Below are 12,722 nucleotides of genomic sequence, written 5' to 3'. Positions count from 1 at the left end.
ATTGATGCGTTCTATGGAATTGCGAAAAGGTAGGGTTTCTCTACTCAGTTGATTGTATAATTGGTATAAGATTGGTTGTGGTTGATTGTATAACATGTATCATTTGGATTGAGATTGTTTGAGATTGTATCGTTGTTTGATTGTTGTTGTGGGACCATTTTCGGGAGATGGTTCTAACCCCATGTTCGCCTCTTGTGGCTCCCGTCACAAGGGGGATGTGCACATTAATGATCTGGGTTAGCTCGTTGCGATGAGCAGGGATTTGGTAGGCAAGGCTGCGGTCTCCGCACTGGCGGTGTGGGTTACCTGTTGCGATGGGTAACCTGGCAGGGCTACACATTTCGGTGTGTAGTCGGTTACTGACGATTGATGGAGTTTCAAGGATTGATTTGGTTACTATGTGTATTGGATTACATTATTGTGAATTCTTATTTTGATTGTGCAGTTGACTGACCCCGTTTATTGTTTTCAAAACTGTGGTGATCCATTCGGGGATGGTGAGCAGTTCGCTTAGCAGGTATTGGATGTTGATGTTGCATGCGGGATATGGATGGGACCGAGTCACCACGCTGTTTTAGCTAGCTTCCGCTGTCACCATAACTTTAGTTGTCCTTTTCTTTTCCTTTCGAAGTTGTACCTCGTTTTAGTGTTGTATTTGATTAAACAGTAGAATACATTTAATCAATGTTCTTTTATGGTCTATTTGATATACTTATCTCGGGCTACCGAGATGCTAACGCCCTTACTTATTAGGGAAGGTCTTTTTAAGGCTCCTTGGTAAGTGGGGGTCTTACAGATTGTGGAATGTTATTTAGGTGTTATTTGGGGGAGGTTTTTCATGCTTGACTCGGGTTTGACCCGTGTTGAGTCGGGATTTGAATTGAGTCGGTTTTGGGCCCGGAGTCAGCTTTAACTCTAAATAGTGTTATTTTAATGCAAATGACGTGATACAACCATTTATGGCATTATTTTTTATGTTCGAGACTCGGTTTGACTTAGGTTGACTCGGGTTGCGGGTTTATGAGTCGGTTTTGGGTCTGAAGTCGGTTTTAACTATAAATAGTGTTGTTTTAAAGTAAATGAAGTTAGAAAACCACTTTTGAAACTATTTTTCATCTCCGAGTAACGCATTAGACCGTCTGATATATAGCCAATCCACACACGCATATCAAAAACACGTTGTAGTTCGATCATCATCGCGTCTTTTTTGGAATGTGCAGATACTGGGTATCTACAAGAACGCAAGAACTACATTCTGGTGACTCGTCGACCAAATCTTCTCCGACCAAAAAGGACTGAATTTGGAGGTATATGACGACGACGCTGATGGACATCACCCATGCGTCGCGCTCCTCACGCCTAAACATGGTTCGATTTTGAATCGGATTAAATTGTTCAAGAGTCGCCGCCAAGTTTTATGAAAACTTGGAACCGTTCATGTGAAAACATGGAGATGAGCTTGCTAAGCTCCATTAATGGCGGAAGCATGAAAGAGTAAATTTGAAATATTCTAGAGAATTCTTTAAGAGAGAGAGAGTAAATAAAAGAGAGATATTATTGATTAACTTAAGAATGAATGTACATGAGAGTTTATTTATAGTAATATGTACAACAACGATTTCTGTAATAACAAACTACTATACTAGTGTATTGTGGTCATTCCTGGTCAACCAACACCAACAGATAGAGCAACATAGTTACCAAAGGTATGATCCACAAGCTCTTTCTCACATCCCCCTCAAGTTAGCATTGCCTTGCAAGAATTGCAAGCCTAACTTGGAAGCCAAGAACATATGTTGCGAATGACCTAAAGGTTTAGTCAAGAGATCAGCAAGTTGCAAATTTGAATGAAGATATGCAGTTGCCAAAAAACCTTCTTGGATTTTATCCCTCATGTAATGGCAATCAATATTCAAGTGTTTAGTGCGCTCGTGAAATACCGGATTTGCAGCTATATGTTGAGCTGCCGTATTATCACAAAATAAGGTGATAGGGAGTGGAATTGTAACTCTGAGATTAGACAAGAGACCATGTAACCAGGTAAGCTCTCCAGCAGCATAGGATATGGCACGATACTCAGACTCGGCTGAAGATTTTGAAACTGTTTTTTGCTTCTTTGTTTTCCAAGAAACAAGTGCATCACCAAGAAACACACACTGCCCCAGTGACAGATCGACACGTAGTCTGACAAGTGCCCCAGTCAGCATCATAAAAACCCCTTAAACTGAGAGAGCCATCAGAAGGATAGAACAATGCAGCCTCTGAAGTCCCTTGCAGGTACCTCAACACATGCACAACAGCCTGTAGATGTGGCTCTCTGGGAGTGCTTAAAAACTGACTTAAATGTTGAGTAGCATAGGATAAATCTGGTCTAGTTAAGTTGAGGTATAACAGCTTCCCTATAATTCTCCTGTAAACTTCTGGTTCAGGAAGTAGTACACCTTGGTCTAGACTCAATTTCAATCCCTTTGGTAATGGGAAAGATGCTGATTTACAGTTCATCATGCCTGCATCTTTCAACAGATCAAGCACATATTTCTTCTGATTTAAGAGAATCCCTTCAAAATTACTAGTGACCTTGATGTGACCATAATTGGCGCATATTTAGCCCCCGAATTACCATTGTTTCCATGCTTTTTAGTGCCTATTTGGGTCATTTCTTATCTTTAGTTCTTTGTTTCGCATATTCTTTGAGATTTTGATCCCTTGGTAGGAAAGGAGTAAGAATCTTGCATTTTCATGGCAAAACGAGGCTAAATTGATTGTATTCAATGACCAAGCATCAAGGAGAGACAAGACTAGAAGGCCTTTGTACATATCATAGTAGAAGAGCATTGTTGAGAAAGGATCCTTGAGTCCCCAAGGAAATCCCCAAGGATTCTATGAAGAAAAGGGAAGAAAAGAAGAAGAATTGACGCTGCCCAACAATCCGAACGGATTGTACACAATCCGCCCGTCCGTCCGCCCAATCCGGCGTCCCTCAAAGGAATCCGCTCGGATTCCACCTCGCCAATCCGAGCGTCTTGCCCAAAGATCCGCTCGGATTCCCAGCCCAGATCCGGCCGTCCCGACTCCCATCCGCACGGATTGCAGAACAGCACGTTTTCATTCTTCAAGCCACGATTTGAGACTCCTTCTCTCGGACAATACCGAGTCTCCTTGCTCAACTTAAAAGTGTAATTACTAGTTTAGCCCTTAGTTAACCCTAATGCATCCTCCCTAATTTTCACTATAAATACCCCATTAGTCTAATTAGAGGAGCATGTTCCTTTTATCAATAATTAGAGTAGTAATATCAATCAAATCTCTCTTCAATTTTGTAATCAAGTATTAATCAAGTTCTAATCAAGATCTAGTTTCTAAATTTCTCTCTTGTTCTTGCTTTATTTTGGGTAATTGAAGATTATTTGGGTTATTTTGAGAGATTGACAACCTCTCAATCTAGGATTCAAGTACTTCTATTATTCTTGCTTTATTATTGGAATCATTAGTAGGTATAATCTCTTAATCCCTTTTTAATTATTGCTAATTACTTTCATTTATTCATCATGTTTCATTATGTTAGTATGATTGACAACCTTCCTTGCATGATCAACATGATAATGAGTGAGTAGTCTCTTAGCTAGGGTTTAATGGGTGATTAGGGGAAACCAACATGGGGAATGATTCATGCTTAAATCAATATGCTTTCATATCTTATTTGCTTGCTTGTTTTGATCTTAATACATGCACATGTTATGTTTGATGAAATGCTAAGCCTATGAATCCTTGCATTTACTATCATCTCCTATCCTTTCAACTTGACTTGTAAGACATAACCCAACTCGAGTCTTGTTAGACCATGCATGTGTTGAGTAGGAAAGACTAAGTCGACTTGTAGGTGTTGTACAATCTAATCGATTCGGCTCCGGGACCCAAACTTTCCTAGGATTGTAAGATATAACCCAACTCAATCCATCACAACAATAATTGCTTGCTTATAATTTGAGAACATGTTTGTATGATCATATCCCATGATTCCCCTATGAACCCATGACACCCTAGTGCCTTTAATCAATTGTTTACACCCCTTATTTTATTCATCTTGCTAGTTTACTTTCATTGTTATTTTAGTTTAGTAACCTTCTACATCAACCCAATTTGTGACACCCCTAGACACTACTAGTTACAATAGAATTCTCATTTCAATACCCGTCCCTTGGGATCCGACCTTTACTTGCCGCTTTGCTAATAGTAGAGTTGCTTGTTGAGCTATAAATTGTGTTTTGTATCGACCATTGACCAACGACCACATATGCTTAATTGTGAACACCAAATGGACTCGATCAAAAATGGCGCCGTTGTTAGGGGACGGTGTTTAATTGATTTAAGATTTCTTTTATTGTTATTAGTTGTGTCTTTTTCACCTTGGGGAAGTAAAACTCCTCAAGGTTTGTTCTAATTGTTTTTGAGTTGTTTGAAATTTTGCATGTCTAGAAGGTTACAAAGAGATTTGTTACCTTTTGACCGTGAAATCGAAAGAACCTTGACGAATATTAGGAGACTTGTTAGGAGGAATTTGGGAGGTGTTGGTGAAGTTGTTCAACCCACTAGTGAGTTTGTCAATCCTTTCGCAATAGAAGGAGAAGAGAACCCATTAAACAATATCCCACAAAATCCACCTACAATGCCTAAATTCTCGTCACACTCTATACCCACCGAGGAGGATCTACCAAATGGTACTCCTACACCACAACATCTCACCGGAAACTTTATAGCCAAGTCCGCCTTCATCCAACTAGTTGAGAGGAGCCAATTCGGGGGAATGCCTAGTGAGGACCCTCATTCTCATATGGAAACCTTTTGTGATTATTGTGAAGCTATCTCTCAAACGGCGTGACTCAAGACCAAATAAGATGGGTCTTATTTCCTTTTTCGTTAATCGGCACCGCAAAGCAATGGTTGAAGGGCCTTGATAAGGCCACCCTTGGAATAGATTCTTGGAAGAAGTTAGCTCTAGCTTTCTACAAAAAATTCTATCCACCGGAAAAGACTAACATGCTAAGAGCTCAAATTACAGGTTTTAAGCAAAGGGATGAAGAATCTTTGTATGAAGCTTGGGAGCGGTTCAAAGGTATTTGTCGCTCATGTCCTCACCATGGACTTAGCGAATGGTTTTTAGTGCAACAATTTTGGAATGGTCTTTATGAAGATTCAAGGAACATTCTCAATATGGGATCAAATGGAATGTTCACCGAAGTTGATGACAATCAAACATGGAACAAGATTGAGGAAATGGCGGTCCATAATTCACAATATAGTAGACCTCGCAAGGCTACTAGAGGAGGAAAGCATGAAGTGGACTCCGTTACTCAATTGGGTGCTCAACTTAGTGCTCACATTGACACAATCAACTTGAAGTTTGAACAAGCTATGGCTAGACTTGAGGAAAACTCAAAATCATCAAAGCATCATGTCAATGCCATGACGGCATCCTCATCAATCCCAAGTGGGATATGTGAGAATTGTGGAACTATGGGTCATGACTCAAGTGAGTGTAGGGGAACAACCGAACAAGTTAATGCTTTCCAAGCTTACAAAAGTGGTACCCCTTATTCAAATTTTTACAATGAAAACACCAAGTTCCATCCAAATCTCTCATACAAAAGCCAAAATGTTCAAAACCCTCAAACAACATACACTCCACCACGCATGAGAAATCAAAACCAAAGACCCTTTTACAATCAAAACCAAGGTTACCAAAACCAAAATCAAAATCCATACAATCACCACAATGACCAAGGTTTTGATGTCCAAAAAGCGGTCCTCCAAATGCAAAAGAATCAACAAGAATTTTTCACTCAAATGCAAAAAGATAGCCAAGCAAAAGACACCACCATCAACAACATTCTAGCTCACACCAAGATGTTGGAAACACAATTGACTCAACTAGCATCTTCAAGCTCACAAAGACAAAAGGGGCAATTACCACCTCAAAGTAATCCCCCTAGACATGAAACGGTTAGTGCCATTCACTTGAGAAGTGGCACAAGATATGAAGCACCGAAGGAGCAAGTTGAGGATGAAGTTGTGAAAGCTAGTGAAAAGGAAGAAGTTGTCCAAAGTCCCAAAGAAGGGGAATCATCAAAAGAAGAAAGTTCGAAGAAAAATGAAGACAAAGCCAAAGAGAAGGAACCCATTGTGATTAGACTTCCTTTTCCAAGTCGTCAAGCCAAGCCCAAATTTGATGATCAACTTGGAAAGTTCATGTAAATTGTGAAGAACTTAGAAGTCTCAATTCCTTTCACGGAATTAATCAATCACGTTCCGGCCTATGCAAAGTACATGAAAGATATCCTCACAAAGAAGAAGTCGATCCGGAAACTTGAGACTATCGCCTTCACTAAGGTGAGTAGTGCAATACTTCAAGGGAGTTCACCTCCAAAGTTAAAGGATCCGGGAAGCTTCTCAATACCGTGTACCATTGGCGACACAACGATCAACAAAGCCTTATGTGATCTAGGGGCTAGTGTGAGTGTCATGCCGTACTCGGTGAGTAAAAGGTTGGGAATGGGAGAGCTTAAATGCACCAATATCACTCTTCAAATGGCCGATAGATCGACGAAGACACCATTAGGGATATGGGAAGATGTCCCCGTGCGAATTGGGAAGTTTTTCATCCCGGTAGACTTTGTCATTGTTGATATGGAGGAAGATTCCAACATCCCAATCATCTTAGGAAGACCTTTCCTACACACCGCGGGTGCGGTGATTGATGTGAAACATGGAGAACTCACTCTAGAAGTGGGAGATGAAAGCATAACTTTTAATCTTGACAAGACCATGAAAGCTCCTCGTTTGCATGAGCCATGTTTCATGATTGATCATTATAGCCGGAAGGATGAAAGGAAGAAATCGGAACTCCAATGGAGGAAGAAAGTTGAAGATGCTCCATTCAAAGAGCAAGTGAATTGTGACAAGGAGAGCTTGCAAAGCTCATCAAAATCAACCAAGGAAAAAGAGGATGGCCTCATTGGCCAAGAGAAGAAATTGGGAGAGTTGTCTCCATCTAAGCAAGAGATTTTCAATGATCAACTCAATGAAGTTTGTGGTCTTTGGGACGACGAATTTGAAGGGATCTTTAATCCCTACATTGGGCATGCCATCGATCATGATCAACAACAAGGACCAAGGTCTATTGAGGACCTCTACCATAACAATGAACAAGCTTTTAATTACTTCTTCGAGGTGTTGAGCAACATCAACAACACCTTGAACATGCCCCCTTGACATCTCATCAAGAATGAGAGTTTGGTGGAGTCCTCCCTAAACCACCACTTGTAAATATTTCTAACTCCCTAACTTACATTTCAATTCTTGTATTGCATTTTTGTCATTTTTGGATTTTTGTTTACTTTGATCAAAATAATTGTCATGAAAGAGAGAAGTAAGGGAGGGACTAATGATTTTAATTGATGTGTAGTGCTTTACCCTAGTGTGGGGATGGCAATTGCCTAGGCCATTCATGCCTTAGTAGTGCCCCCACAATGAAGAACACAAGAAATGAAGAAGAATGGAAGAATGGTAAAGGGAAATGCATTGTGCACAAATGAAGTGAATCCGGGTACAAAGGACAAGAATCCGAGCGGATTCCTGAGAATCCGCCCGTCTGCAGCAGATCCGAGCGTCCTGCTGAGAAGACGCCCGTCCTGGGCTGAGCTGAAATTGAAAAATTCTTGACTGCCAAAGAATCCGAGCGGATTTCTGGAAAGACGCCCGTCTCACAGAATCCGTCCGTCTTGTTTACAAGACGCCCGTCTTGCAGCTGAAGAAAAACAAAAGAAATTCTCTGGACTAGAATCCGTCCGTCCTGAACAAAATCCGCCCGTCTCATCACGAAGAATCCGAGCGGATTCCCCAGAATCCGCCCGTCTCTAGGCGGGATTTTGAAATTTTGAAGCTGTAGAATCCGCACGGATTGCGCCCAATCCGCACGGATTGTCCCTGCGTCTTGAAAATCCCGATTCCTTTAAATACCCACCCCACCTTCATTCATTCATTCATTCACTCACAAACACTACCCACAACATCAAAACCCTCATCCCTTCCATCACAAAAACAAAAACCCTCAACAAAATCCACCAAAATCAAATCAAACCATCCTTCAAACAACAAATCAATCACTCCATCTTCAATAACAATCAAAACCAAGCACAGAATCTTCACCTTTGAGTCGATTTTTGTTCTCATAAAGGCAAAGCCTTTCACCTTCAAATCGATTTGGGCATTCTACAAATTGAAGATTTTGCACTCTTTTCTTGGTTAAAGCTCATCAATGGCAAGAACAAAGGGACCAACAAAGGCACCAAAAGCAAAGGCTCTCTCTCAAAGGCAAAAAGCTCTCCAAAAAAAGAAAGCTTTGGCAATGGTGGTATCAACACCAAACTTGGAAGTGCAACAACAACAACAAATTTCTATGGGCGCATCACCTTCTACTCCGGTAATTAATCAACTTTTGCATTATCCGGAGGTAAATTTCATTTCCGATACCCATAGAAATACATTTGTCAAGTTTGCTATGAAACAAATTCAATCCACCAAATTCATATGTAAAGATGCTTTGGAGAAATTGGGTGTTCTTGAACAAACAAGAGTCTTTTTCAATGCCATGGGTTTGAAGAAATTGTTTGAAATGAAGGAAGTAACATACCCCTCCCTTGTCTTGGAATTCTTAAGTTCTTTAAAGGTGACAAAAGTTGAGAATAGAGAAAATATTGAGTTTCGTCTAGCTAACACTAGTAGACGCATTACCTTTCCGGAATTGGGTGAAATTTTGGGTCTTAGCGATGAACATAAATATTATAAGCATTATGGGAAGTATGATCCCGAGCCTCTTTGGGAGGCAATCTCCGGGAGGAAATTTGAGGATTTTCATGCATGTCGTGCTCTCTTGGTCCATCATCCGGGCATAAGAGTATGGCACAAAGTTGTGGGAAATACCATAATTGCTAGGAAAGACACCAATCATTTCACCGGACTCGATTTTATTCTCCTTGAATCAACTTTGAATATTGGAAGAATTCATACCAAGCCTTACAATTCTTTGAGGCTATTGGTTGATAGATGGCTTAATATTGATAGTGGGAAGAAGGGTCAAACCGTTATTGTCAATGGCGGCCTTGTCACGGTCCTAGCCAAGTACTTTGATCCTAATTTCAATAAGGATAGCAAGTACAAGGCTAAGGGAGGTGGCCATCTTATTAATATGTCCACCATGATTAACAAGTTCAAGTGGGTTGCTCACAAACCCCTTGACACCAAGTATGGGTGGCTTACTAGTAAGGCTCGATCATTCACTTTACCCGCGAAGATTTGTCGTCTTAGTGTCCACCGGACCAACTATTTACTTCCCCTATCCGAGGAAGCCGAGTACATCATTCAACAACAAAAGGGCGATCATGAAACCCCCTCCTCTTCCATTGTTGTACCGCCTTACCCCCTTGTGTATGAAGAGTTCAAACCGCAAGGAGTTGAAATTGGAAAAGACTATGTCACTCTTCTTATGCAAGCCATGCACAAGCAAGCTTATGAAGATCGGAAGAATGCTTATTTGGCTCAATATCCTCCCCTCTTACATCTAGCTAGGCAAGGACTCCTTGATCCATCTTGTCCTTTGCCTAGTTGGGCGGATAGAGAAGCCTTATTTCCGGGTGCATCTAGGGACGTGGTGGAAGACAATGAGGTTGTTGGAAATGGTGAAGAAATGGATGATAATATTGAGGAAGAAGCAAGTGGAGATGAAGAAAGGGATGGTGAAGATGGTGAAAGTGATGAAGAAAGTGACAAGGAAAGTGGTAATATCTCTACTTCTCATGAGGGAAGTGATGATAGCATGATGGAAGACTAGCCTCGGAGACTCCTACTCTCCCACGGTTTGTCTATATCTCTTTGTATTTTATCTAATTTTGATCATTGTTGGTTTAGTCCTAGCAACATCAAAGGACTCACACCTCGGTACCATTGAGGTGTTCTTTATTGTTCCCATTTGTACAATCCAAAATGACAATCTAGTTTCATGCATAGCATAGTGTGTGCATGAACTATACCCATGCTTTGACACTAGCAATAGTGTCTTATTTGGTTTGGGGAAGTTGATGCATACGCAACGGGAGGTAATCTAAATTATCCTCTCCGTCATAACAAAAACCCATGCATCATGTAGTGTAGCTTAGTGTAGAATTGCATTTAGTATAGAAAACATGCATCATTCTTGCATAATTTCCATCATTTTGGCCATTGAGGACAATGCCCATATTAGTGTGGGGATGGGAATTCTAACACTTAACTTTTATTCAAAAACCATAAAAATTGAAAAATTTCAAAAATCATAAAAATTTGAAAAATTTGAAAAACCAAAAACAAGTTCATTTCCTTTGTATATATTGTCTTGTATATATTGTGTTTGTTTATCCTTGTTCACATTAATCGACTACGCCACATCCGAGACATGAGGATATTGAAGACCGCATGGTATGATCTTTCCAATCTCCTTTTTCCTCTTTATGTTAATGACTATGTGGCTTTATTTTGATTGATGCGGTAAAACAATGTGAACTTAGGATTGCATTTAGTGTATATGTCATATTAGTTGGTAGAATCACTTGCATTAGGATGTTTATATTAGTTGCATCATGGCATGTAGTTTGCATGGTTAGAAAATTTTGTGAAACCGTCTACTTGGGAAGCTTGACAAGTGTATATAGGCCCTAGTAGATGCTTTTTATTCTTAAGACTTTGCTTGTTAGAATGCTTGTAAAACACCCTAGGATGTGTCATGCTAGTATCCTTTGACCCATGGTTTAAGGCCGAGTCAAGAGTACCTTGTGGTGTGATAACTCCTTGGCTACCGTTTATTCCAAGGTGACCCTTGAAACCATGCATACCTCTATCATCCATCCATCGTTCTACCATACATTTTTGTCATCAAAGGGAATGGGCACAAAAACAAAAAGAAAATCAATTTGAGTTCAATGAAATGAAAAGTGAAAGAAAGTTTGCAAATTGCATCAAAAAGAAAAGAGGAGTAACAAAAATAGAACTCCTATGCTTCAAATATAAGCCACCCTCACTACATATGGGGTGACTTTGAAAATGTTCAAAAGAAAAATACAAAAGTTTAAAAATTGTCAAGTATTGAATTGCCAAAAATCAAAAAGAAATGGCAAAAGAAAGTGTTCTCAAATGTTATATGCCACAAGAAATTGGGGGGAAAAACAAAAACAAAAGCAAACTCCCAAATGAAACTCAAATTCTATCGATCCCTTTATCCATCGTATCCATTTTTGTGCATGGTAGAGAGGGGACGACCCTTCTTCTTGTCTAGGCAAGAGGGGGAATTCCGCGATCCTCCAGTGTTTCTAACACCATAGGGAGTCTACTCTTGACAAAAGCATTTAACGATTGAGGACAAAGGTACCCTAGCTTGACACCTTTTGGAGGTGATTTATTGGTATCCTTCTAGGCTTAGTAGTTTGAACAAATTGCATCTATGAAGGATTGTGTACCCTTGAATTGCTTCCCTTGTAGATAATTTCCGCCACTTAGATGAGGAAAGTGGCTATTCTTTTGTAGATGCATCCATTATGTGATTTTTGTGTGCTTAATGTTTGGATCGGTCGCCATTTTGGCAAGACCCACCTTGCCTTGCAAGAAGGCATCCTACCTCATGGTTGTCTTGTTGTGAGTTGAAGGGGCGGAGTGAGACCCGCTAATTGTCTCATATCGGCTATTATTATTAGGTTAGGTTAGTATTGGTCCTAGTCTTTGTCACCTCTTTACTCGGGACGAGCAAAGGTTCGGTTTGGGGATATTTGATGTGACCATAATTGGCGCATATTTAGCCCCCGAATTACCATTGTTTCCATGCTTTTTAGTGCCTATTTGGGTCATTTCTTATCTTTAGTTCTTTGTTTCGCATATTCTTTGAGATTTTGATCCCTTGGTAGGAAAGGAGTAAGAATCTTGCATTTTCATGGCAAAACGAGGCTAAATTGATTGTATTCAATGACCAAGCATCAAGGAGAGACAAGACTAGAAGGCCTTTGTACATATCATAGTAGAAGAGCATTGTTGAGAAAGGATCCTTGAGTCCCCAAGGAAATCCCCAAGGATTCTATGAAGAAAAGGGAAGAAAAGAAGAAGAATTGACGCTGCCCAACAATCCGAACGGATTGTACACAATCCGCCCGTCCGTCCAGCCCAATCCGAGCGTCCCTCAAAGGAATCCGCTCGGATTCCACCTCGCCAATCCGAGCGTCTTGCCCAAAGATCCGCTCGGATTCCCAGCCCAGATCCGGCCGTCCCGACTCCCATCCGCACGGATTGCAGAACAGCACGTTTTCATTCTTCAAGCCACGATTTGAGACTCCCTTCTCTCGGACAATACCGGAGTCTCCTTGCTCAACTTAAAAAGTGTAATTACTAGTTTAGCCCTTAGTTAACCCTAATGCATCCTCCCTAATTTTCACTATAAATACCCCATTAGTCTAATTAGAGGAGCATGTTCCTTTTATCAATAATTAGAGTAGTAATATCAATCAAATCTCTCTTCAATTTTGTAATCAAGTATTAATCAAGTTCTAATCAAGATCTAGTTTCTAAATTTCTCTCTTGTTCTTGCTTTATTTTGGGTAATTGAAGATTATTTGGGTTATTTTGGGAGATTGACAACCTCTCAATCTAGG

The 12,722-nt window shown here is 40.3% G+C and overlaps 1 non-coding gene across 1 annotated transcript; it reads right to left on the bottom strand.

The window, feature by feature from the left end:
• Positions 1-5,037: 5,037 nt before the first annotated feature.
• Positions 5,038-5,144, bottom strand: LOC141654203 (small nucleolar RNA R71). Its single transcript, XR_012547767.1, has one exon. It is a non-coding gene; the product is annotated as a small nucleolar RNA R71 (small nucleolar RNA).
• Positions 5,145-12,722: the final 7,578 nt, after the last annotated feature.

Source organism: Silene latifolia, chromosome 4, assembly GCF_048544455.1.
Source record: "Silene latifolia isolate original U9 population chromosome 4, ASM4854445v1, whole genome shotgun sequence".
In the NCBI taxonomy this organism is placed as follows: Eukaryota; Viridiplantae; Streptophyta; class Magnoliopsida; order Caryophyllales; family Caryophyllaceae; genus Silene; species Silene latifolia.
This window is presented reverse-complemented; position numbering and strand designations above follow the sequence as displayed.